Consider the following 21,240-nt stretch of genomic DNA (forward strand, 5'->3'; position numbering starts at 1 on the left):
AGTTCTAACGCTGGAGGGTCCAAGGTGCCCAGGACATCCTCTACCTGTCTGTCCCCATTGTCCAATAAGCTGTGTGTGTCATCACAGGGGGGTCTCATCAGCAGCACCGGGGTATCAGAAAGGGGCCTAAATAGTTCCGCCATTGGGTTTAGGGCGGAAGAGGGAAAACTCTCGTTTGGTTCAGCTGATCGAGACTGAAATCTTGTCTCCATCCCAGGATACACCAGGGTTGTGTCTTCCTCCTCAGACTCACTCTCAGATGTGCAGAATAGGGGTAAGTTAGCTGCAGGGGGCCCACTGTCTGTGTTGGATGGCGGCTTTGGTCTAGCACCTCTGTTCTGCCCGGCGGCCCTGCCGTGGCCCATCTCACAAGGGGTGCTTACCAATTCCCCCACAGGGAGCAAAAGGTTTCTATGCACCGTCTTTATTTGCCCTGGACCGTCTTCAGGTTTGATCTTGTAGACCGGCAGATCTCCCAGCTTTTCCATCACCAGGTAAGGTATTGCCTTCCATCTGTCAGCTATCTTGTGTTTGCCAGCAATACCCAAATTTCGCAGCAGGACTCTGTCCCCCGGCTGGAGCTCCTGCGAACGCACTCTAGCATCATATCGATGTTTGTTGCGGTCTGCGTTCTTCCGAGCCGCAGCGGTAGCTAAGCGATAAGCATCCCGCAGCTTTTCTTTTAGTCGGGATACATATTGCTGATGAGTTTCATAGCTATCTCCATCCTCTGATACACCAAAGCACAAGTCTATGGGTAATCTTGGTTCTCGCCCAAACATCAAGAGATATGGGGTGACTCCCGTAGCATCGTTCTTTGTGGCATTGTAGGCATGCACCAGAAATGCGACATGCTGGCTCCAGGTTGCCTTCTGCTCTGGTCGCAAAGTTCCCAACATATCTAATAGGGTTCGATTGAACCTCTCTGGCTGAGGATCACCTTGGGGGTGATAAGGCGTTGTCCTAGACTTTTTAATTCCTGCTATCTTCAGCACCTCCTTCAGAAGGTGACTCTCAAAATCCCGCCCCTGATCAGAGTGTATCCGAGCCGGGAATCCATAGACTGAGAAATATTTGTCCCACAATACTCGAGCAACGGTGGTGGCCCTCTGATCACGTGTGGGATATGCTTGTGCATACCGTGTAAAATGGTCAGTCACTACTAGAATGTTTCCAACATTCCTCTTGTCTACCTCTACAGACAAGAAATCAATGCATACCAACTCCAAAGGTTTGTTGCTGGTGATGTTCTTGAGATATGCAGCCCTCGTGGGCAGAGTTTTCCTTTGAACACATCGAGCGCAAGTCTCACATTTCCTGCGAACATCTTCAGCCATTCGGGGCCAATAGAACCTACTACGAATAAGTTCCAGGGTCCTCTCCATCCCTAAATGCCCAAAGTCATCATGCAGGGCCCTCATGGCCAGGGCTCTGTACTTTTTTGGCAGTACTAGTTGTGCTCGTTGTTTTTGTAAAGGGTCAGTGGTCATTCGGTGTAGCACTCCCTGAATCAGTTTTAGTTTGGTCCATTCTCTCAATAGTAGTTTACCCTCCGGGTTAGGTGGGACAACCGCAGTTGGGCTTCGCCCCTCCCTTTTGGCAAGTAGTGTATCACGAATGTCAATATCTTGCCGCTGGGCTTCTTGCCAGTCAGCCGCATTGAGCATGGGCAAAGGAGATTGGTCTAATGCAATATAGTTCACCGAAGCAGAAGGCATGCATTCAGGGGGCAGGCCCAAAGCTTCTGCAACACATCCCTGAAAGTCTTCACGGGCCTCTGGCTCTCGGCGACTCACACTGCAAATAGCTCTCACTCCATCTGTGGGTATCACAGCAACTTCTGGAGCCTGCGGACGCCTGGACAATGCATCTGCATCTACATTGCTTCTCCCTGATCGGTACTGAATGCTGAACTCATAGCTAGCCAAGGCGGCCACCCATCTCTGCCCTGTAGCATCCAGCTTAGCACTTGTTAACACATAAGTCAGTGGATTGTTGTCTGTCCACACCTGGAACTGAGCACCATACAAGTAGTCTCGAAATTTCTCAGTGATGGCCCATTTCAAGGCCAAAAACTCCAGCTTGTGGGTGGGATAGCGAGTTTCACTATCAGACAATCCTCGGCTGGCAAAGGCTACAGGTTTACATTTGCCTTCCACTTCCTGGTACAGGACTGCTCCCAGACCCTCCAAACTGGCATCAGTATGCAGGATAAATGGTTTGCTTGGGTCAGCAAAAACTAGGACTGGAGCATGAGTTAGGCAAGTAATGATTTCTTGAAAAGCCCTTTCACATCTCTCATCCCACCGTGGCCCAAATGGTGCAAAGGGGCCATTGTGTCTCTACACAGGAGGCTTTGGGGACCTCCCCTTATTCTTGGACTTAGATTTGTTCTTGCTGGACTGATGTCCCCTGGTAAGATCATTCAGAGGCTTTACAATCGTAGCATAGTTTTTCACAAATCTGCGGTAGTAGCCACTAAATCCAAGGAAGGTCTTGAGTTCTCTGTAGTTACTTGGACGTGGCCATGTAGTGAGTGCTTCTATTTTATCAGGATCAGTACTCACACCTTCTTGGGACACAATGTGACCCACGTACTTCACTGAGGTTCTGCAGAACTGGCATTTGTCAATTGAAAGCTTCAGACCATAATCCTCCAACCTATCAAGCACTTTAAGAAGTCTTTCTTCATGCTCCTCTAAGGTTCTTCCAAACACAATCAGGTCATCCAAATAAACTAACACTTGCAGTAAATTCATGTCTCCCACAACTTTCTCCATGAGACGTTGAAAGGTGGCAGGTGCTCCAGAAATCCCTTGGGGCATGCGTTCGAACTGATAAAACCCTAATGGGCAGATGAAGGCTGTCTTCTCCTTATCTTCTTCTCCCAGAGGGATCTGGTAGTATCCACTTCGAAGATCCAACACAGAGAACCACTGGCTTCCCAGCAAACAGTCTAAGGCGTCTTGCACTCGAGGCATAGTGTACTGGTCGACCACCGTACGGCTGTTTAGGGTGCGGTAGTCAATACACATCCGGATTTTCCCATTCTTTTTGCGGACTACCACGATGGGTGAGGCGTATGGGCTGCGGGACTCTGTAATGATGCCATTCGCAGCCAGCTCCTGAAGATGATGTCGCACATCTTCCATCTCAGAGAGAGCAATCTTCCTAGATCTCTCCCTGAAAGGTCGAGAGTCATGTAGTCTGATATTGTGCTCTACTCCTTTTGCACATCCCACATCCCACTCATGCAGTGAGAACACCTTGGATCTTTCACAAAGTTTCTTCCTCAGGCGATCTTTCCAGTCCTCGGACACTGGTGAATCTCCAAAGTCAAACTTTGCTGGGTCTATTGCCGGAACTGGAGTTTCATACTGGGGTTTTACAATCGACTCAGGCTCAAAGAGGTCTGCTATCTTTTGTCCTTGCTTCACAAAAATATCACGACTCGTTTCATTAGCAATCAGTATAGTCACCCTTTCCTGGGCTTCAGCAGGTAGGGTTATGACTCCACTGGGGACCAGCACTCCTTCAGGGAGCTCTCCTCCCATCGGCTGCTCTATCATTGCTAACGTCCCTTTACTGCCTTTCAGACAGGTACTCATGACAAGCACTTCTTGCTCCGTCCTTGCAGGCACTACTAAGGGGGTTGTGCCCGCGTACTTCAGTGCCCCAAGCGGTAGCTCAGATGTGTCCCTTTTAGCGCTCTCAATTTTCCTATAGGCTTCAGCACAAAGCGTATGGATCATCAGGGTATTCAGGTACTGGTCCCCAGCCCGCCTTCTGCAGTAATCTGCGAGTACCTTGAAGAGACTGGAGTTGGTCCCTATCAGCACAGACACATCAGAAGTCCCTTTAGGGTCAGGGCATATTAAGGCAGCTGTGTCTACCTCTTCTCTCACCCCAGCAACCTCCTCTGGGAATTCCAGGTGCACTATGACATACCCTTGATAGGGGTATTCATCCATGCTGAGGCCACATAGGCCAAGGCCAGTCAGTGGCTGTATAGGCAGGTGCCTAAGCATCTGTTGGTAGAATGACTGAAATATAATAGTCACTTGAGATCCAGTGTCAAGCACTGCTTTACACTCCACCCCTTCGATCCTCACCATGACCTCTGCTCGAGGCCCTATCAGTCCTGCAGGGATCCCAGCTGGACAGTCTTTTCTGGGGGAATCTTCAAATCCTGCAGACCTGGGGGGTCCCCGTCCCCAGACCCTCTGGCAGCTACCGGATCTCTCCCAACTGATCCTCAGCTTTCCATACACTAAGGAGGGGTTTTCTTCATTACGGCACTTGGCAGCACTGTGTCCATCCTGACCACATCGGTAGCAGAAGAATTGACCTTTCCCCCTTCGCCTGGGGGGGATGGTGGCTCTAAGTGCGGGCTTCTCAATCGCCACAGTTTGAGGCTTCTTATTCCTAGAAGTCTTAACTCGGTCAACGGTACTTTGCAGCTCAGCTATCCATTCCGTCAGGACCTGTATTTGTTGGGCAAGTTCCTCTCTGGTGCTCACCATCAGTACACTGGCCATTTGCAGTGGTGTTGTGCTGGCTGGCTCCGATGTTTGGGCTTCCCAAAACTCACTGGCAGCCTGCCTTTCTTCCTCCTCTCGGACCTCTTTTATCAGCTGGGAGTAACTTGGGGGATGTTCCCGTCGTTCTCTTAGCCGGAGATGAAGTAGAATCGGGTTCTGATACTGAGTTCCTCTTACAATTTGAGCCAGTCTGGTCTGATCCATCTGCTCAGCAGTCACTGCTCCCCTCATGACAGCTCTCTGAAGCAGTCTCTCCAGTCTCTGTATGTAGGCTGAAGCCTTCTCGCCCTTTTGTTGTCGGGAATTAAGGAACTTACAGTAGCTGTCTTCAGGGCCCTCTACGCTCCCAAAGTTGTGTTCAAGGGCCTCTAGGCAGTCCTTCACACTGACCCCAGGGTCAATGAGCTTCAGGGTGCGAATCACATCTAATGCTGGGCCGCCAAGGCTCTCTATAAGGCATCTTCGCTTTTCTGCATCTGGTACGGCCCACTCTTGCAGCATTTCAGTGGTATGCTCTAACCAGGGTTCAAACTCCTCCTCCCCAGCAAATAATCTTAACTTACGACAAGAGTCTGACTCAGCATGGGGCAGCACAACCTTTTCCAATATTTGCCCCAGAGCTTTTGTCCAATCATCAGCCGAGGCTGCAGCCTCCGAGCTAGAAGCTGCTGAGCCAGGGCCCAACAAACCTGACATATTAGCCATTATACAAACAGTAATTTCCTCAAAATATAAGCACAAACAAAAAAAATATATAAATTGTTTCCCAATGTAGTGGATCACTCAACAGGTGCTTGCGAGGGGTACTGACCCAGGCGATCCCGGACGAGCCCCCAAAAATGTAACCCTTCTGCCCGTCAGAGTTGGCAGCAACAAGGGCCGGGTTCAATATCTAGGGGTTCCATTCCAATAACACAATGCAAACTGGCTCGAGCCCCCACCCAGTGACCTGGGACAAATATATACCACCCCCGCTGGGCGCCTCCAAGAGGCAATACTTCCCCTCTCGCAAGCACATAGTCTGAGTGTAGCAAAAGTCTTTTAATAACAGAGAGAAACAATGTGGCATTATGTTGGGGAAACACCACCAACCGGATTCATAACACAACCCATGAGCAAAAACAACCCACCCCAGGCAAATTGGGGCATGCCCTTTTCCCTTTGGTTCTTGAGTCCAGCAACCCCAAAAGTCCAATGCCCCAAAAGTCTCTGTCCCTGGTCAGGGCAGCCCCAGAGTTCGAAAGTTTATCGGCGGAGCTTTACCTCCCAACCTGGGTGGAAATGGGACGGGGGTAAGAGGCACCTTACGTGATCTGAAGCTGACCGCCCCATAGCTCCATAGCGGCGCTCCGCTCCGCCAGCCGCCCCACAAAACTCCTTCGCGCAGCTGCACTCCGCTCCACCAGCCGCCCCACGAACTCCTTCACTCAGCTGCGCTCCGCTCCGCCAGCCGCCCCACGAACTCCTTCGCTCAGCTCCACGGCCCACAAGCAGCTCCTGCCATCCACACACTGCTCCGTGTCAAACTGCTTCGCCAGCCGGCCCGCAAACTGCTCCACAATATATCTTCAGGCTCCCCCACTACTTAACACAACACTCAGTGATTTCAGCGCTTAGGTGAATTCAGCTTATAATAGGGGAGCCCCAGTGCTGGTGCACTGTCAGCCCAAAGTGAGCTCAGCAGCCTGTAACTAGACTTCTAATGAAATCAAAATTAGCTCTGATATTCCACAGTGGAGAGAGGAGGAAGTGCAATTAGCATGTAAGGCCCTCACCAAGGGGCCCATGCCACCAAGTATTAATACTTGTCCCCAGCCTCTCTCCATTCACACAGTTTTGGAACCCATGACCCTTGCCTAGCGAGTGCTACTTAGATGATGGTGAATCCCTCCATCGTAACAAAAGGCCACGTACAGTTCCAAGCACAGTTCCCATAATCAGGGTAATAACAATTTATTCTTCCTGCCCCAATAACAGAGACACTGGGGATCCCACAGCAGCCAAAGTGACCATTTGGGCAGCTATGGTCTCATTCTAGGCGTGGTGGGTGTGCCTATGCAAATGAGATCGGCCCCTGAAATTCTTTTCCACAACTTGCCACACCTCACCACCAGATGTCAGGGTGGAGCTCATCCTGACACTGCTTACACTCTGAAACCTCTTATTATACAGAAGGATAAAGGAAAGATAGGAAAAGAAGAAATAAGGTAGGGAAGGAAAAGGACATGTGGAAGGAGGGATGAGAGTCTCACGTGCCTGACGGTGTTTGGCATTTCGCTGGAGCTAGTGGCAGTGTAACTTGCCTCCCTCTCTCTGGCCAGGACATCCTTCAAGATTGGAATGAAAGTTGGTCTGGGGTCCCAGGAGACTGTGGGGTGGCAGCCATGATGGTGAAGCTGGCTCCTTCCTCTTCTTTCAGTTAGCTAGCATCATGGTTCACTTTTCTTTCCAAAGTTTATTTTTGAGGACCCAAAAAGGTAGGAATGGGTGGACTAGCCCGTCCTCTCATTTTGTCTACCAGTTAGGCCTAATTTTCAATGCACCAATTTTGGTTCATTGAGATCCAGTTCTATGCTTTTCTTGTTTACCAAGCATGATCTTAACACAGTCCTTGATTTATATTAGTAGGCCTTTTTATTTGGACTAATTTCAGTAAGTCTCTTTTGCACCTTTTCCCCCATCAACATTTGTTATAGACTATAGTGACATTTTATGAACTTTCACTCATTTTTACAGTTGAGCTCACAATTAGGGTAAAATTGCAGGCCCAATTATTGTAACAGTACATAGATCCACATCATCTTATACTGTAAAGTTCTGAATAGGGAATATTTATTTCCTCTTAGGCAATGTTTCATGGTTATGCGTCCCAATTTCAAAAAACCTAAAGCAAACAGTTGCAAAATACGAACTGTGAAAACTGCATATTAAATTATGCAACATAATAAATACCTAAATATTTTTTAAAATACAGTATGTAGGCCTGGCTTGACATGAGTAATTAAATATGGATGAGGACATTTCTCAGAAAGCATGGGTGGAGAATTAAATGGATCAATAGGCTAGAGATAGGATATCTGTACTAGATAAGATTAGGAGGAACACCTCATTACTTTTCGTAATGGACAAGATAAGCCTGGAATGTAGCATGAGGTTAACTTGCACAGCGTGTGGACGAAGCAAGATTGGTTCCTACAAAGTAACCAAGTCAATCCCCAAACTGCAAAATGTGTGATATAATGTTTAGTAATGCAATGTCAATGTTATCTAAAGGAGGAAGATTTCTGTGTAACTTGGGATCTTTGATGTACCCCAAGCATTTGAGTCTGATCAACCCAGCATAGCTTTGCTGTATGCCGACTAAAGAAACCTGACTGACACGATCTGAAGTTGAACTGAGTTCTTGGGAAGCCAAGTAGAAGAGGTCTTGGAGGGAATCCCAAATACAATTAAGATTTATAGTTAGAGGGATGCGTCCAGATAATCACATTAAAGTTCCCTGTTCCATTATTAAAACTGAAAACATTAAAAAAAATTAACTACATTTACTGTCCACCATTTATACTATTTTTACTTTTCTTGTACAGACGCTCACCGGGTTACGCAAATCCAAGCTTATAAAAAAACTTCCGTAATCTAGAAATAGGAGGAGTTGGGGTTCTTTTGTTTTTTTGCATAATGACCGGAGATACATTTCCAACTTACGCAAATTTCAACTTACGCTAGGTGTTCCGGAATGGAACGTTTGCATAAGTTGGGGAGCATCTGTAAGTAATTCAGATTTATTTTGTATTTTATTTCATCCCAGAAAAACAGGAAGAGGAACAACTACATTCGAATTGAGAGTACTAAGTGTTGTATGGGATAACAGAAATAAAAGGAAGAATATGTTGCTATAAGCTACTCATTATAGATGAATGTTTAGTTTAGTCTTTTTGCAAAGTGGAAGGCAATTTTGGTGAAAGTGATCCTGAAAAGATGATTTAATGCTTCTTAAGAAAAAAGAATGAGCGGCAGAATAAGGCCAATAAACAAAAGGGAAAGCAAATATCAAAAAACTCAGAACTGGTAGGTAAAGTCCCATGGGAAGAAAATCTAAGGGGAAAATGAGTTCAGGAGAGCTCCTTGCAGTTTTTCAAGAACACATTATTAAAGGAACAACTGCAAACTATCCTGATGTGAAGGAAATGTAGGAAGAATAGTAAGAGGTCAATATTCTGGGATGCATTAACAAGAGTGTTGTATGTAAGCCACGGGAGGCAATTGTCTTGCTCTGCTTGGCACTGATGGGGTCTCAGCTGAAGTACTGTGTCCAATTCTGAGTGCCACACTTTAGCAAAGATGTGGACAAACTGGAGAGAGTCCAGAGGACAGCAACAAAAATTATCAACGATTTAGAAAACTTGACCTATGAGAAAAGAAAAAAAATTGGGCATGTTTAGCCTTGAGAAAAAGACCTGATAAGTCTTTAAACATAGAATCATAGGACTGGAAGAAACCCCGAGAGGTCATCTATTCCAGTCCCCTGCACTCATGGCAGGACTAAGTATTATCTAGACCATTCATGACAGGTATTTGTCTTACCTGATCTTAAAAATCTCCACTGATGGAGATTCCACACCTCCCCTAGGCAATTTATTCCAGTGCTTAACCACTCTGGAAGTTAGGAAGTTTTTCCTAATGTCCAACTGAAACCTCCCTTGCTGCAATTTAAGCCCATTGCTTCTTATCCTATTCTCAGAGGTTAAGAACAACAATTCTTCTCCCTCCTCTGTGTAACAACCTTTTATGTATTTGAAAACAGTTTTGTCCCCTCTCCAGACTAAACAAACCCAATTTTATCAGCCTTCCCTCACAGGTCATGTTTTCTAGACCTTTAATCATTTTTGTTGCTCTTCTTTGGAATTTCTCCAATTTGTCCATATCTTTCCTGAAATGTGGTGCCAAGAACTGGACACAGTACTCCAGCTGAGGCCTAATCAGCACGGAGTAGAGTGGAAGAATTACTTCTTGTGTCCTGCTTACAACACTCCTGATAATAAATCCCAGAATGTTGTTTGCTTTTTTTTTTTTTTTTTTTGGGCAGTGTTACCTGTTGACTCATTTAGCTTGTGGTCCACTATGACCCCCAGATCCCTTTCTGCAGCATTCCTTCCTAGGCAGTCATTTCCCATTTTGTATGTGTGCAACTGATCGTTCCTTCCTAAATGGAGTACTTTGCATTTGTCCTTATTGAATTTCATCCTATTTACTTCAGACCATTTCTCCAGATCATTTTGAATTTTAATCCTATCCTCCAAAGCACTTGCAACCCTCCCCTTCCCCCCAGCTTGGTATCATCTGCAAACTTTTTAAGTGTACTCTCTATGCCATTTTCAAAATCATGTTGATTTCACTGGGCACATACAAACTTCTGAAAAATATTTCCACTGATAATTGGAATTTACAAATAGACAAAAATGCTGCTTGAAAATTTTAGAGTTTGATCTTTTGACATGTGATGTTTACAATGTGTGTTTTAATGGCTATAAAGCTTTAACTTCTTGAATATCAACTCCATCAAATTGTCTAAACCCCCCATTTGTCTGAACCAGCCATAATTTCCCACAACTTCAAATTTAAATGCATAAAAATAAAAAATGCTTAAATATAAACACTGGTATATGATTTTTTAAAAAATAATTTCAACATTCTGCCAAGCCTAAATATTTACATATTCACTCATAGCATGTGCTTGAATTATTGGATGCATTTTATGGAATGATTGTTTCATGAGAGAAAAAATGTAAAACACTTGTCCTATGTCTTTTTCCAAAAAGGCGGTTTAGCACAGTTCTATAAATTGGAATCTCAAGCTCTGTGTCTTTGTCACCTGACTATTGCAAGTGGCCTCACAGTTGCCTTTATAAACTTTGCTTCTAGGACAATAACCAGCCCAGATAAAGTGACAGCAATAAAACGGGAACTCTGTCCACATGACACCATCAGATTTTCAAAAAGTTAACGTTAGTTGGTATCCTGCTGAGCCTTAGTAAACTGCTATGGGTGGTGACCAGCATACTTGGAATTTAAGATGTCTGTAAAATGTGTTCCCATGATTTTTCCTTACCTAGCATGAAACCAGTCATCTAGCTGCAATGTATGTGGCTCTTTGTCAGCAGTATAGGTGAAGACACAAAGAGACAGTAAGGGTCACAAAAATAAACGAACCATTTAGGGCTGTTGATTAATCGCAGTTAACTCACTTGATTAACAAAAAATTAATCACGATTAATCACAGTTTTAATCGCACTCTTAAGCGACAGCATACCAAGTAACATTTATTAAATATTTTGGATGTTTTTCTACATTTTCAAATATATTAATTTCAATTACAACACAGAATACAAAGTGTACAGTGCTCATTTTATATTAATTTTCCATTACTAATATTTTCACTCTAAAAACAAAAGAAATAGTATTTTTCCATTCACCTCATACAAGTACTGTAGTGCAATCTATTGTGAAAGTGAAACTCAGATATATTTTTTTTGTTACATAACTGCACTCAAAAACAAAACAATGTAAAACTTTTAAAGCCTACAAGTCCACTCAGTCCTACTTGTTCTTCAGCCAATTGCTAAGACAAACAAGTTTGTTTACATTTACAGGACATATGCTGCCTGCTTATTATTTACAATTTCACCTGAAAGTGAGAACAGGCATTTGTGTGGCACTTTTGTAGCCAGCATTGCAAGGTATTTACATGCCAGATATGCTAAATATTCATATGCCCCTTCATGCTTCGGCAACCATCCCAGAGGTGCTTCCATGCTGCTGATGCGTGTTACAAAAATAATGCATTAATTAAATTTGTGACTGAACTCCTTGGAGGAAGAATTGTATGTCTCCTGCTCTGTTTTACCCACATTCTGCCATATATTTCATGTTACAGCAGTCTCATATGATGATCCAGCACATATTTGTTTTAACACCACTTTTAGTGCAGATTTGACAAAATGGAAAGAAGGTACCAATGTGAGATTTCTAAACATAGCTATGGCACTCATCCCAAGGTTTAAGAATCTGAAGAGCCTTTCAAAATCTGTGAGGGATGAGGTGTGGAGCATGCTTTCAGAAATCTTAAAAGAGCAACACTGATTCTTTTTTTGGAGCTTTGGGTTCTGTAGTTTTCTCATCAATCTTCTGATGGTGACATCTGACTCAGATGATGAAAATGAACATGCGTCAGTCTGCACTGTTTTAGATCATTATGGAGCAGAACCTGTCATCAGCATGGATGCATGCCATCTGGAATAGAAGTTGAAGCATGAAGGGACATATGAAATCTTAGCACATCTGGCACGTAAATATCTTGTGACGCTGCTATAACAATGCCATGTGAACGCCTGTTCTCACTTTCGGGTGACACTGTAAACAAGAAGCTGGCGGAATTCTCTCTCATAAATGTAAACAAATTTGTCTGTCTGAGCAATTGACTGAACAAGAAGCAGGACTGAGGGGACTTGCAGGCTCTAAAGTTTTACATTGTTTTATTTTTGAATGCAGTTTTTTTTTTTACATAATTCTACTGTTGTAAATTCAACGTTCATGATAAAGAGTGCATTACAGTGCTTGTACTAGGTGAATTGAAAAAATATTTCTTTTTTTTAAAGTGAAAATACTTGTAATCAAAAATATAAAGGGAGCACTGTACACTTTGTATTCTGTTGTAATTGAAATCAATATATTTAAAAATTGAGAAAATATTATAATAAATGGTGTTCTATTGTTTAACAGCACGATTAGTCTTTTTAATCATGCAATTTTTAAAAATTTCTTGACAGCCCTAATAAAAACCAAACGTTCAACCAATTTTGCAGTAAATCATTTCAGTGCTAAGATGTTTTATATGCACTGTGGATTTTTTTTAAGGTGTGGTGAATTATGGATCAGAACTCCACAATGTAACAATAATTTTACAAAAAACAATCTAAATGAGTACTTCCTCCCATAAGTGAGCTCTGGGATCTGGAATTTCTGGTGCATAAATGCAAATGAAACATAGCTCTTGAACAATACAGAGAGCAGATTGGCTATGCAAACTCCTTTTAGAAGTGCTACTCCTATTTCAAACACTTCACAGAAGCTGATGGCCATCTGGAACTCCCACACCCATAATTTTACATGGTGCTCAGCTTCAAGCCCAGCAGTCCATCAAGAAGCCATTTACGTTTCCCTGATTCTCTGCCTCTACCATGGCCTTAGAGCAGGTTACAGCTGTCCTCTGGAGCAGAGGCTGTGGGGAGTATTATGCAGGAGCCAGCTATGCTGGCTCTGCCTGCTAGTGACTTTCCCATGCTAAGGGAGTTAGGAATGGAGCAACTGTGGACTAGAAAATCTGGTTGTGTTATTGTTACACTAGCTGTATAAGCTCTCAACCTAATGCAAGTAAACAACACTAGAGCTGCTCTCAGAGTTCCATGAGAGACTTTCCACCTGCATTTCCTTACACACTGTCACCACCGAGGTTACTCATGTATATATAGGTTTTAGTTGCCGGTTATGAAGTAACTTTACCTGCAATTGAACCAATTTGTCAGCCAGTGTTCTGTTTGATTTTTCGATATAGTGATTTCTTGGCTTCTGTATGAATGACACAAAAGGAAAATCATGTTTAACCAAACCAAAGTCACCGTAGGTAGCAGAGACAACAAAACAGACCTACTAGAATAAATTCAAAGCCAGCCAAGTGTCTTAAAGCAGTGCAGTATATCACGCTATAATACAGGTGACCCAGTTTCAGGAGAAACCCTTGTATTATATATGTCACTGAAATGACAGGCTTGTTTCACTGAAGAACTTGTTGAATGTTTCCATAGCCTCTCGTGCTACACAATCTCACTAGATACCTCTCATGGCAGAGAAATGTCCCTATGATACTAACAGACTTGGAAGAAGGCAGTTGGTTGAGATGGTGCTACTAGAATGAAGGCATGTTAGAAGGGTGCAAAAATCAATACATTTACTGTATACAGATTCAACACTGATCTATTCCTATTTTAAAATGCAGAAAATTATATTGAATCTATTTCAGACCAAATAGATGAAAGCATTAGGATAATTTAAACCTGTTCACAAAGGTTCCAATGTCTCTCTGAGGGCATTTTACAATTTATAGTACAGATACACCTATTTCTGACATACTGTGGCTTATCCAAGGACACTCACTCAATCTGCTGTATAGTAAATGGACTAAAAGCAATTTGAAAGGAAATGTAATCAAAATATGTAGTACTTCTCTCACTAATGACTCAGGATGAAATTCTCCCACGTGCAGAGGGTCAGCTGCATTGTAGCCTAGAAAGGAGTATATCAACTTCTCAAATGAATGCACCTGGTATAATGTATTTTTCATAGTAGCACAAACTTGGCCATTTGTAGAAGGAAAAAAAGTCAAAGAGAAAGAACACAGTAGCAATACTTCATAAAATTTTTACATGGCATGCACTTGTAACCCTTCTGCCCATCAGAGTTGGCAGCAACAAGGGCCGGGTTCAATATCTAGGGGTTCCATTCCAATAACACAATGCAAACTGGCTCGAGCCCCCACCCAGTGACCTGGGACAAATATATACCACCCCCGCTGGGCGCCTCCAAGAGGCAATACTTCCCCTCTCGCAAGCACATAGTCTGAGTGTAGCAAAAGTCTTTTAATAACAGAGAGAAACAATGTGGCATTATGTTGGGGAAACACCACCAACAGGATTCATAACACAACCCATGAGCAAAAACAACCCCACCCCAGGCAAATTGGGGCATGCCCTTTTCCCTTTGGTTCTTGAGTCCAGCAACCCCAAATCACCCGAAGTCCCAAAAGTCCAATGCCTCAAAAGTCTCTGTCCCTGGTCAGGGCGGCCCCAGAGTTCGAAAGTTTATCGGCGGAGCTTTACCTCCCAACCTGGGTGGAAATGGGACAGGGGTAAGAGGCACCTTACGTGATCTGAAGCTGACCGCCCCATAGCTCCATAGCGGCGCTCCGCTCCGCCAGCCGCCCCACGAACTCCTTCGCTCAGCTGCGCTCCGCTCCGCCAGCCGCCCCACAAACTCCTTCGCTCAGCTGCGCTCCGCTCCGCCAGCCGCCCCACAAACTCCTTCGCTCAGCTGCGCTCCGCTCCGCCAGCCGCCCCACAAACTCCTTCGCTCAGCTGCGCTCCGCTCCGCCAGCCGCCCCACAAACTCCTTCGCTCAGCTGCGCTCCGCTCCGCCAGCCGCCCCACAAACTCCTTCGCTCAGCTGCGCTCCGCTCCGCCAGCCGCCCCACAAACTCCTTCGCTCAGCTGCGCTCCGCTCCGCCAGCCGCCCCACAAACTCCTTCGCTCAGCTGCGCTCCGCTCCGCCAGCCGCCCCACAAACTCCTTCGCTCAGCTGCGCTCCGCTCCGCCAGCCGCCCCACAAACTCCTTCGCTCAGCTGCGCTCCGCTCCGCCAGCCGCCCCACAAACTCCTTCGCTCAGCTGCGCTCCGCTCCGCCAGCCGCCCCACAAACTCCTTCGCTCAGCTGCGCTCCGCTCCGCCAGCCGCCCCACAAACTCCTTCGCTCAGCTGCGCTCCGCTCCGCCAGCCGCCCCACAAACTCCTTCGCTCAGCTGCGCTCCGCTCCGCCAGCCGCCCCACGAACTCCTTCGCTCAGCTGCGCTCCGCTCCGCCAGCCGCCCCACGAACTCCTTCGCTCAGCTGCGCTCCGCTCCGCCAGCCGCCCCACGAACTCCTTCGCTCAGCTCCACGGCCCACAAGCAGCTCCTGCCATCCACACACTACTCCGCATCAAACTGCTTCACCAGCCGTCCCCGCAAACTGCTCCACAATATATCTTCAGGCTCCCCCACTACTTAACACAACACTCAGTGATTTCAGCTCTTAGGTGAATTCAGCTTATAGTAGGGGAGCCCCAGTGCTGGTGCACTGTCAGCCCAAAGTGAGCTCAGCAGCCCATAACTAGACTTCTAATGATATCAAAATTAGCTCTGATATTCCACAGTGGAGAGAGGAGGAAGTGCAATCAGCATGTAAGGCCCTCACCAAGGGGCCCATGCCAACAAGTATTAATACTTGTCCCCAGCCTCTCTCCATTCACACAGTTTTGGAACCCATGACCCTTGCCTAGCGAGTGCTACTTAGTTGATGGTGAATCCCTCCATCATAACAAAAGGCCACGTACAGTTCCAAGCAAAGTTCCCATAATCAGGGTAATAACAATTTATTCTTCCTGCCCCAATAACAGAGACACTGGGGATCCCACAGCAGCCAAAGTGACCATTTGGGCAGCTATGGTCTCATTCTAGGCGTGGTGGGTGTGCCTATGCAAATGAGATCGGCCCCTGAAGTTCTTTTCCACAACTTGCCACACCTCACCACCAGATGTCAGGGTGGAGCTCATCCTGACACTGCTTACATCCTCCCCCCAGCCGAGACTTTGTCGTCCCGACAAATCACACTCCCTTTATACCAACTCATTGGTTTCCTCCAAAGGGCCTCAGGAAGCCCACTTTAGCTTCCACAAGCCTGTGTGCTAAATGTATTGGCTCCTCACTAGTCACCCCAGGTGCATCATAAGTTAACCGTTTCACTGGTCTTATCACCCTGTCTCGTCTATTGAGAATCTCTGTTGCCGAAGTAAGGGGAACATCCTCTTGAGTGACGGATGGAGAGGCTTCCCTGGAGGGTCCCTCGGCTACTGGCGTAGGCCCCTGCACTCCTAGTTCTAACGCTGGAGGGTCCAAGGTGCCCAGGACATCCTCTACCTGTCTGTCCCCATTGTCCAATAAGCTGTGTGTGTCATCACAGGGGGGTCTCATCAGCAGCACCGGGGTATCAGAAAGGGGCCTAAATAGTTCCGCCATTGGGTTTAGGGCGGAAGAGGGAAAACTCTCGTTTGGTTCAGCTGATCGAGACTGAAATCTTGTCTCCATCCCAGGATACACCAGGGTTGTGTCTTCCTCCTCAGACTCACTCTCAGATGTGCAGAATAGGGGTAAGTTAGCTGTAGGGGGCCCACTGTCTGTGTTGGATGGCGGCTTTGGTCTAGCACCTCTGTTCTGCCCGGCGGCCCTGCCGTGGCCCATCTCACAAGGGGTGCTTACCAATTCCCCCACAGGGAGCAAAAGGTTTCTATGCACCGTCTTTATTTGCCCTGGACCGTCTTCAGGTTTGATCTTGTAGACCGGCAGATCTCCCAGCTTTTCCATCACCAGGTAAGGTATTGCCTTCCATCTGTCAGCTATCTTGTGTTTGCCAGCAATACCCAAATTTCGCAGCAGGACTCTGTCCCCCGGCTGGAGCTCCTGCGAACGCACTCTAGCATCATATCGATGTTTGTTGCGGTCTGCGTTCTTCCGAGCCGCAGCGGTAGCTAAGCGATAAGCATCCTGCAGCTTTTCTCTTAGTCGGGATACATATTGCTGATGAGTTTCATAGCTATCTCCATCCTCTGATACACCAAAGCACAAGTCTATGGGTAATCTTGGTTCTCGCCCAAACATCAAGAGATATGGGGTGACTCCCGTAGCATCGTTCTTTGTGGCATTGTAGGCATGCACCAGAAATGCGACATGCTGGCTCCAGGTTGCCTTCTGCTCTGGTCGCAAAGTTCCCAACATATCTAATAGGGTTCGATTGAACCTCTCTGGCTGAGGATCACCTTGGGGGTGATAAGGCGTTGTCCTAGACTTTTTAATTCCTGCTATCTTCAGCACTTCCTTCAGAAGGTGACTCTCAAAATCCCGCCCCTGATCAGAGTGTATCCGAGCCGGGAATCCATAGACTGAGAAATATTTGTCCCACAATACTCGAGCAACGGTGGTGGCCCTCTGATCACGTGTGGGATATGCTTGTGCATACCGTGTAAAATGGTCAGTCACTACTAGAATGTTTCCAACATTCCTCTTGTCTACCTCTACAGACAAGAAATCAATGCATACCAACTCCAAAGGTTTGTTGCTGGTGATGTTCTTGAGATATGCAGCCCTCGTGGGCAGAGTTTTCCTTTGAACACATCGAGCGCAAGTCTCACATTTCCTGCGAACATCTTCAGCCATTCGGGGCCAATAGAACCTACTACGAATAAGTTCCAGGGTCCTCTCCATCCCTAAATGCCCAAAGTCATCATGCAGGGCCCTCATGGCCAGGGCTCTGTACTTTTTTGGCAGTACTAGTTGTGCTCGTTGTTTTTGTAAAGGGTCAGTGGTCATTCGGTGTAGCACTCCCTGAATCAGTTTTAGTTTGGTCCATTCTCTCAATAGTAGTTTACCCTCCGGGTTAGGTGGGACAACCGCAGCTGGGCTTCGCCCCTCCCTTTTGGCAAGTAGTGTATCACGAATGTCAATATCTTGCCGCTGGGCTTCTTCCCAGTCAGTTGCATTGAGCATGGGCAAAGGAGATTGGTCTAATGCAATATAGTTCACCGAAGCAGAAGGCATGCATTCAGGGGGCAGGCCCAAAGCTTCTGCAACACATCCCTGAAAGCCTTCACGGGCCTCTGGCTCTCGGCGACTCACACTGCAAATAGCTCTCACTCCATCTGTGGGTATCACAGCAACTTCTGGAGCCTGCGGACGCCTGGACAATGCATCTGCATCTACATTGCTTCTCCCTGATCGGTACTGAATGCTGAACTCATAGCTAGCCAAGGCGGCCACCCATCTCTGCCCTGTAGCATCCAGCTTAGCACTTGTTAACACATAAGTCAGTGGATTGTTGTCTGTCCACACCTGGAACTGAGCACCATACAAATAGTCTCGAAATTTCTCAGTGATGGCCCATTTCAAGGCCAAAAACTCCAGCTTGTGGGTGGGATAGCGAGTTTCACTATCAGACAATCCTCGGCTGGCAAAGGCTACAGGTTTACATTTGCCTTCCACTTCCTGGTACAGGACTGCTCCCAGACCCTCCAAACTGGCATCAGTATGCAGGATAAATGGTTTGCTTGGGTCAGCAAAAACTAGGACTGGAGCATGAGTTAGGCAAATAATGATTTCTCGAAAAGCCCTTTCACATCTCTCATCCCACCGTGGCCCAAATGGTGCAAAGGGGCCATTGTGTCTCTACACAGGAGGCTTTGGGGACCTCCCCTTATTCTTGGACTTAGATTTGTTCTTGCTGGACTGATGTCCCCTGGTAAGATCATTCAGAGGCTTTACAATCGTAGCATAGTTTTTCACAAATCTGCGGTAGTAGCCACTAAATCCAAGGAAGGTCTTGAGTTCTCTGTAGTTACTTGGACGTGGCCATGTAGTGAGTGCTTCTATTTTATCAGGATCAGTACTCACACCTTCTTGGGACACAATGTGACCCACATACTTCACTGAGGTTCTGCAGAACTGGCATTTGTCAATTGAAAGCTTCAGACCATAATCCTCCAACCTATCAAGCACTTTAAGAAGTCTTTCTTCATGCTCCTCTAAGGTTCTTCCAAACACAATCAGGTCATCCAAATAAACTAACACTTGCAGTAAATTCATGTCTCCCACAACTTTCTCCATGAGACGTTGAAAGGTGGCAGGTGCTCCAGAAATCCCTTGGGGCATGCGTTCGAACTGATAAAACCCTAATGGGCAAATGAAGGCTGTCTTCTCCTTATCTTCTTCTCCCAGAGGGATCTGGTAGTATCCACTTCGAAGATCCAACACAGAGAACCACTGGCTTCCCAGCAAACAGTCTAAGGCGTCTTGCACTCGAGGCATAGTGTACTGGTCGACCACAGTACGGCTGTTTAGGGTGCGGTAGTCAATACACATCCGGATTTTCCCATTCTTTTTGCGGACTACCACAATGGGTGAGGCGTATGGGCTGCGGGACTCTGTAATGATGCCATTCGCAGCCAGCTCCTGAAGATGATGTCGCACATCTTCCATCTCAGAGAGAGCAATCTTCCTAGATCTCTCCCTGAAAGGTCGAGAGTCATGTAATCTGATATTGTGCTCTACTCCTTTTGCACATCCCACATCCCACTCATGCAGTGAGAACACCTTGGATCTTTCACAAAGTTTCTTCCTCAGGCGATCTTTCCAGTCCTCGGACACTGGTGAATCTCCAAAGTCAAACTTTGCTGGGTCTATTGTCGGAACTTGAGTTTCACACTGGGGTTTTACAATCGACTCAGGCTCAAAGAGGTCTGCTATCTTTTGTCCTTGCTTCACAAAAATATCACGACTCGTTTCATTAGCAATCAGTATAGTCACCCTTTCCTGGGCTTCAGCAGGTAGGGTTATGACTCCACTGGGGACCAGCACTCCTTCAGGGAGCTCTCCTCCCATCGGCTGCTCTATCACTGCTAACGTCCCTTTACTGCCTTTCAGACAGGTACTCATGACAAGCACTTCTTGCTCCGTCCTTGCAGGCACTACTAAGGGGGTTGTGCCCGCGTACTTCAGTGCCCCAAGCGGTAGCTCAGATGTGTCCCTTTTAGCGCTCTCAATTTTCCTATAGGCTTCAGCACAAAGCGTATGGATCATCAGGGTATTCAGGTACTGGTCCCCAGCCCGCCTTCTGCAGTAATCCGCGAGTACCTTGAAGAGACTGGAGTTGGTCCCTATCAGCACAGACACATCAGAAGTCCCTTTAGGGTCAGGGCATATTAAGGCAGCTGTGTCTACCTCTTCTCTTACCCCAGCAACCCCAAATCACCCGAAGTCCCAAAAGTCCAATGCCCCAAAAGTCTCTGTCCCTGGTCAGGGCGGCCCCAGAGTTCGAAAGTTTATCGGCGGAGCTTTACCTCCCAACCTGGGTGGAAATGGGACAGGGGTAAGAGGCACCTTACGTGATCTGAAGCTGACCGCCCCATAGCTCCATAGCGGCGCTCCACTCCGCCAGCCACCCCACGAACTCCTTCGCTCAGCTGCGCTCCGCTCCGCTCCGCTCCGCTCCGCTCCACCAGCCGCCCCACGAACTCCTTCGCTCAGCTGCGCTCCGCTCCACCAGCCGCCCCACGAACTCCTTCGCTCAGCTCCACGGCCCACAAGCAGCTCCTGCCATCCACACACTGCTCCGCGTCAAACTGCTTCACCAGCCGTCCCCGCAAACTGCTCCACAATATATCTTCAGGCTCCCCCACTACTTAACACAACACTCAGTGATTTCAGCTCTTAGGTGAATTCAGCTTATAGTAGGGGAGCCCCAGTGCTGGTGCACTGTCAGCCCAAAGTGAGCTCAGCAGCCTATAACTAGACTTCTAATGATATCAAAATTAGCTCTGATATTCCACAGTGGAGAGAGGAGGAAGTGCAATCAGCATGTAAGGCCCTCACCAAGGGGCCCATGCCACCAAGTATTAATACTTGTCCCCAGCCTCTCTCCATTCACACAGTTTTGGAACCCATGACCCTTGCCTAGCGAGTGCTACTTAGTTGATGGTGAATCCCTCCATCATAACAAAAGGCCACGTACAGTTCCAAGCAAAGTTCCCATAATCAGGGTAATAACAATTTATTCTTCCTGCCCCAATAACAGAGACACTGGGGATCCCACAGCAGCCAAAGTGACCATTTGGGCAGCTATGGTCTCATTCTAGGCATGGTGGGTGTGCCTATGCAAATGAGATCGGCCCCTGAAGTTCTTTTCCACAACTTGCCACACCTCACCACCAGATGTCAGGGTGGAGCTCATCCTGACACTGCTTACACAGTCCAGTCTCCGCTAAAACAAAAAAAAAAATCATTTTTTAA

General features: G+C 46.6%; 1 long non-coding RNA gene across 1 annotated transcript; it reads right to left on the minus strand.

Annotated features, from left to right (window-relative positions):
* Positions 1 to 8,580: 8,580 nt before the first annotated feature.
* On the minus strand, positions 8,581 to 14,630 carry LOC144929514 (uncharacterized). The gene is made up of 3 exons (XR_013634772.1): positions 14,519 to 14,630; positions 13,101 to 13,166; positions 8,581 to 8,949 (listed from the first exon to the last, which is right to left on the minus strand). It is a non-coding gene; the product is annotated as an uncharacterized LOC144929514 (long non-coding RNA).
* Between the last annotated feature and the right edge of the window lie 6,610 nt (positions 14,631 to 21,240).

Source organism: Lepidochelys kempii, chromosome 16 (assembly GCF_965140285.1).
Source record: "Lepidochelys kempii isolate rLepKem1 chromosome 16, rLepKem1.hap1, whole genome shotgun sequence".
NCBI classification, from domain to species: domain Eukaryota; kingdom Metazoa; phylum Chordata; order Testudines; family Cheloniidae; genus Lepidochelys; species Lepidochelys kempii.